The sequence below is a fragment of the Kogia breviceps genome, chromosome 7, assembly GCF_026419965.1.
Source record: "Kogia breviceps isolate mKogBre1 chromosome 7, mKogBre1 haplotype 1, whole genome shotgun sequence".
NCBI lineage: Eukaryota > Metazoa > Chordata > Mammalia > Artiodactyla > Physeteridae > Kogia > Kogia breviceps.
In genome coordinates this window covers 21,254,587-21,260,586 of record NC_081316.1, presented here as the reverse complement: position 1 = coordinate 21,260,586, position 6,000 = coordinate 21,254,587, and positions in this window count along the sequence as shown.

Genomic DNA, 6,000 nt, shown 5'->3' with positions numbered 1-6,000 from the left:
CTGGTTTTCCCCAAACGTGAGGCCTGGGCTGGGTCCCCAGGGCGCGGGCTGCGGAGACGGGGGGCCGGAGCCAGGAGCTCAGCTGGGTGGGCTGCCCGTGTCCTCGAGGGAACCGTCAGGAGGGACCCCCTGGGCTCGGTCCTGGGCCAGGGAGATGAGTAGGGGGGTGCTGTGGGGGAGGAGGGGGCTCCCGCACGCGTCCCGCCACCACTGTGGGTCTCAGTTACCCCTCGTGGGCTGCCTGAGCCGCCCGAGGGCACGTGAGTTTAAGCGGGGGCTCCGTGGGAGCCGGGGGCAGGGGTGCTGGGCAGATGCTGGACATATCCCAGGAAGGCCTCCTGCAAGCCGGCAGGGGTCCACTCCGATACCCCCATCCTGCCTGCCGCTCCACGGCTGGATTCGATCCTGGGGTCCTCCCGGGGCCTCTCTGTGGAGTTCTGCTGAGATGAAAAGTTGGGAGCGGCCCAAGAAGAAATGTGTGCAGCTGGGAGCACGTGGGCTCAGCCCTGCCCCAAAGGGGACCACCCCGAGGGAGGCCCCACCTGATGGGAAGGGGACACCAGGGGGTCCCAGGAAGAAAGCCAGGGTCAGGGGATGGCAGGCAACTGTCAGCCTTGGGTGGTAGTGAGTTTCCTGTCACGGGAGCATGTAAAGAGAAGCTCACACAGAGAGGGCCCAGGCAGAGTGGACAGAGCCAGCTGGGCTCTGCGTGGATGCCCCCGCCTCCGAGAAGCCCCCTGGAGACACAGGCTGGAGGCGCCCATGGTGGGGACAACTTCTCCGTGCAGCACTCAGGTGGCGCTTGGGGCGGAGGCCAAGGCGGTTCTGGCCTGGCCTCCCGTGGGGAGAGGTTCTGAGTGTGGATCAGGGGCCGGTTGCACGGGGCTGTGAGCGTCAGACACACGTCCCCGTGTCTGTTACACTCCACACAGAAAAGACTGCCCGGGCGAGGGATTCGGCCTGAAGGCTCTGGCGGGAGAGGCAGTGTCTCGTCCAGTGGGCTCTTCCCCAGACAGAGTGAGCTCCTGGGGTGGTCAGGAGGCCCTGAGCTGGGGAGTGGGCTCCCCACTTTTCCTAGCGGGCCGAGGGGCACGACGGCCCCCGCTGCCCGTGGCCGGCTGTGAGCAGAGGGCCTGGCTGCACCCCAGCCTGACTCCGAATCTCAGGGTCAGCACGGGGTGGGTCCTCCACACCCTTCCTGGGCTGGAGACCCCGACCCCACTGTGGTGATACTGCGGGGTAAAGGAGGTCTCTCTGAGCCAGGTTTGGGAGACAAGTGTCTTTCAAACAGGGTTAAAGAAGAGGCCAGTTTTTCAGGAATGTTCTCAGATAGCAGGGCAGAGCAGGCTTTAGCCCGGCAAGACGTGAGAACACGTCCCAGGGAAACCATGGTTGGGACCGTGCGCCACTGACAGCAGGATGGAGCTGTCACCCGGTGGGGACAGACGGGGTCTGGTGATAGACCCAACTGTTTATACAGGGAGCATTAAAACCACAGAGAAAAAGAACACTGCAAAGTTACAATGGCATACGACCCACCAAGCCCTTCCGACAAGGGTCCAAAGAGGAATTACCTTCAAAATTGTCTTGAGGTAACACCCTAGTAATTTGGAGTGAGATTAGATTAAAGAGAAAACCTATGTTTACAGGAAAGCCTGCATGCGGATGTTTACGGCATCTTTTTGCAGAGCTGCCAAAACTTGGAAGCAACCGAGATCCCCTTCTGCAGGTGAATAGATGAATAAAGTGTGGACCATCCAGACGGTGGAATATTATTCAGTGATAGAAAGGAGCTATCAGGCCATGAAGAGACAAGGAAGAAACGTAAATATATACGACTGAGGGAAAGAAGCCAGTCTGAAAAGGCCACATACTGTATGATTCCAACCACATGACATTCCGGAAAAGGCAGGACTATGGAGGCAGTAAAAGGATCAGTGGTTGCCAAGGTTTAGGGGGAGGTGAGGGATGAACAGGCAGAGCACAGAGGGTTTTCAGGGCAGTGAATCTACTCTGTGTTACCGTGATACTGTCACGGTGGGCGCTTGCCCCTATACGTCTGTCTAAACCCATAGCGTGCCCGACCGCAAGAGTGAACCCTAATGTGAAGTGTGGATGTCACCACCAATGATGTCTCAAAATTGCTTCTTTAATTTTGACCAATGTCCCACCCTAGAGCAAGGTGTGAATGATGGGGCCACTTTGTGTGTGGTGGGGGTGAAGTGGTAAGGGTAACTCCCTGTACATTCTGCAAAATTTTCCCATAACCCTAAACTGGTTCTGTCCTCATCCGAGGACTTTCTGTCCCCGAGCTTTGACGTCTCCTACTTCATGGAGCACTAGACTGTTCACACAGCCCACCTGTGTGAGCCCTTTGCTCCTATGGTCTCTGTCTTATGCACAGGGAAACCGAGACATGGCAGGTTTGAACCCAGAGCTGCCCCCCAGCCCAGGCCCTGTGAACTCTGTTCCCCCTTATTCTCTCCTCGGGACCCCTTTATATTCCTAAACATTCCGGAGGATGGCAAAGAGCTTTGGTTGATGTAGGGTTGCACCTGCTGAGATTTGCTGCATTAGAAGTTCAAACTAATGCAGGAAAATGTTCTGAAATATTTAAATTTTTAGAAAATTTTAAAAAATTCTAAGTGAATTAAAAGTCACAACAAGAGGGACTTCCCTGGCGGTCCAGTGGTTAAGACTCCGCACTCCCACTGCAGGGGACACGGGTTCGATCCTTGGTTGGGGAACTAAGATCCCGCATGCTGCACGGTGTGGCCAAGGGGAAAAAAAAAAAAAAAAAGTCACAACAAGATTCTCCACATTAACATAAAGGTTTTTTTTTGTTTTTTTACAAAAAAGTGACTAAGCTTTTCTAATCAAAACACATTTAGTGGGAAGAATGGCATTGTTTCAGGCTTCAAAAACCTCTGCAGATATGGGGAGAGGAGGGCTGTCACGCGGGCATCCTCGTGCGGTCCACCGCAATACACGGTGGTGTTTGGGAAGAAGGAGAGTCATTTGATGGACTTCTCGGATGTGCCTGGGTTTCCTTTATGATACTACACCCAAACTTGACAAGAGGTGGGTTCTTAAAAGTGAGATGCACTGTGGGGTCGGAAACCCCGTCAATGATCTCTTCGGATGCTGTTATGCGAAAACCCATCCTTCTAGGAGACGAAGGAGATGGATAAACAAACACGTCTTGGCACCTGGACTGGGAAGGAGGATGGGGGTCAGAAACATGGGTGAGATCCAAGTGAAGCCTGGAGCTGGATCAGGGACCTTCGCCATCTCTTACTTGACACAAATGTAGGGCGATTCGGGAACTCTACCACCTTTGCAATTTGTCTGTTAATCTAAAATTGTTCCAAAATAAAGTTTCTGGGAGGTGAAAACCCACCGGTTTGTCCTGCACGCCCAGAGGACGTTTTCCTGTGCGTGGTCACTGGGAAATGCCAATCTCCGGATTAGGCAGATCTTCCAAGGTCCACGCTCTCCACTGTCGTGAACAAAAACTCACGTTCGGGAACATCACCACCTTTTGGGATTGGAAGGCTGTCCAGTTCAAGGTGGCAGGTGCACGCTTCCCAAAGTCCTGCTTTCTGCCTGAAAGTGCAAACGGGATCAGGAGCAACAAACGCCACGGGCTGTTTTCCCTGAGGCGACAGGACGGTCCTTCTCCGACAAAGCGACCGGCACAGTGTGCAGGCGGCCAGCCGAGGTTGTGACTCCAACCGCCACACGAGGGCTGCTGCTGGACGAGCCGGGTCCTTCCCTGAACGGCACCACGGCACAGCAGAATGTGAAGACACACTCCCGGGTCCAGCTTAGTGGGATTCATCAGGTTGACTGCTTCACCAAGTGCTGCCAGCCTAGGAGCCTCCTCTGAGGCTGCCTCTCGGAGTGGAGCTCTGCGTGCTGGGAGCCCCTCGCTCCAGCCCCACCCCGGCCCCCAATCCGGGCAAACGTCCCTCTTGTAAAGATTCCTGGTGGAAGAGCAGCCTCGAACCCACCCTCTTCTCCATGCACCCACCCGCCTTCCCCGACTCTCCTTCCTCCCGATTCAGTTCTCCTCGGCCTTCAAGGCTTTCTCTGAGCCTCTCCTCTTCCAAGGAGCCCTCCCTGATCAGCCCCACCTAGAGGAACACACTTCTTGGAGCTCCATCCTTCTCCCCAGAGTGTTCCTGGCTCCCCCCACGTCGGGTGTGGACTTCTCGGGGGCAGAATCCCCCACTCCCCGACTTTTCTATCTCCCCCTTGTCCACCCTGAGGTTCCCTGCCCCGCACGCCCGTCACTGCCCCGTAAGCCCCGACTGCAGACCTGGCAGCAGCCAGACTCCTCTGGTTCTGGGAATTCTTTTGACCCCCCAGTGAACCGCAAAGAGCAAACACTGGCCTCCGTACTAATTATAAGCAGAGCGTGGAGGGAGCGTGCGGCCCTTGCTGAACGGCCCTGTCCCGCGTCCCTGGGCCTGTGCAACTTCCTAGAATGTCACAGGGAATTAGGCCTGAAATCCCCGCGTGCCGGGAGGGGTTTCCATGGAACTCACAGTGGGCAGGAGTGGCCAGGATTAAGGGGCCTGAGCCCCCCGGGAAGCCCCAAGGTCAGGCGGGATGGGTGTTGAGTGCTCCAGGCGCCCTGCCCGAAAGCGACCCCTTCTCTGCAGCCGTGCCTGGAAGTGGCTCTTGCCAGCAGGGCCCCGTCGCCCACAGGACGGGGTTCCTAGCCCTCGACACTGAGCTCAGGGCATCTCCCAGACACCCCCGGCCTGCAGGACCCCACCTGTTCAATGCCTCTGGGTTGGGGTACTGGCCCTGATGAGAGGGCCCTGGTCCAGCTGCGAGGACAGACTTGGCACTGACCTGGACAACTCCTTCCAGGCCCAGGGGAGGAGACCTGCCTGTCCCGTGACCCAGGGAAGGGACCCTGGACACAGGGACACGTGCCTCCTTCCCTCTGGGCCCCTCCTCCAAGCTCTGGGCCGTGTTTCTTGGGCCCTGGATCTGGGAGGTGCCTGGTGGGACTCCAGGGCACAGAGTGGCTTCCCCAGGCAACCTTGAGTGACCTTGACCTCCCTCACCATCTCCATCTTCTCACCTGGACAACAGGGCTGGTGGCCACAGAGCCTGCCTTCCAGGGCTATTGAGAGGATGCCGGAGGGTGTGTACAGACAGCCCAAGAGCAGCCCTGGCCCCTGTGAGCTTTGGAAACATGCCAATAATTCTCACTCTTCACATGAGGGGTCCAGGAGAGTCTGGGGGGATCCACAGCAGGTTCACCTCTGCACCTGTGGCAGGGGCAGTTACTCAGAGCTGGAAGTGAGGCTGCACCCAGCAGGGGCTGGAGATTCGACCCCACACCCCAGCCACACTGGCCCCCAGCTTGCCCTGGGGTGGCGGGGAGACAGCAGCGGGGTCCAGAGCACTGGAGCAAGCTGAGTCTGGGACTGCCCAGGAGACACTGGCCCACAAAGGTGTCTTACCTCAGCCTAGGGATGCGAGAGGACCTGGGCCTGCCCCTCGACCTCAGGAGGGAGCCTGGGGGCAGTGGTATTGCCAAGACCATGAGCCCCGTTATTTTCCGCAGCCCGTCATCATGTAATCGGCTCATTAAACACCTTGTTAGTTGTCCAGCTCTCCCTCCAGATGGTGAGCTCCTGGGGCAGCCAGCCCACGAGTCCACACGGCAATGGCCAGCCTAGGGCTTGACGTCGGGCGCTCAGGGGTTTTCGATGACCATTGACAAGTCTTGACCTTTCTCTGGAGACCATCTGCAAAATGGGGGGAATGGGCTCCACTTTGAGGATGAAATGATAGCACAGATGTACACAGGTGCATGAAGTTTCCCCAGTTGGTGGAAACTTCTGGGTGAAGGCTGACTTGTAAGTAGTAATTCTGGCCAGAAAGAAGTCACCTCAGGTGTGCAAGGTGAGAGAGATGGGAGTTTCCAGCACCCAGAATGCTGGCTTGGGTAGCTGAGTGTCTGGGACAGCCATTCCT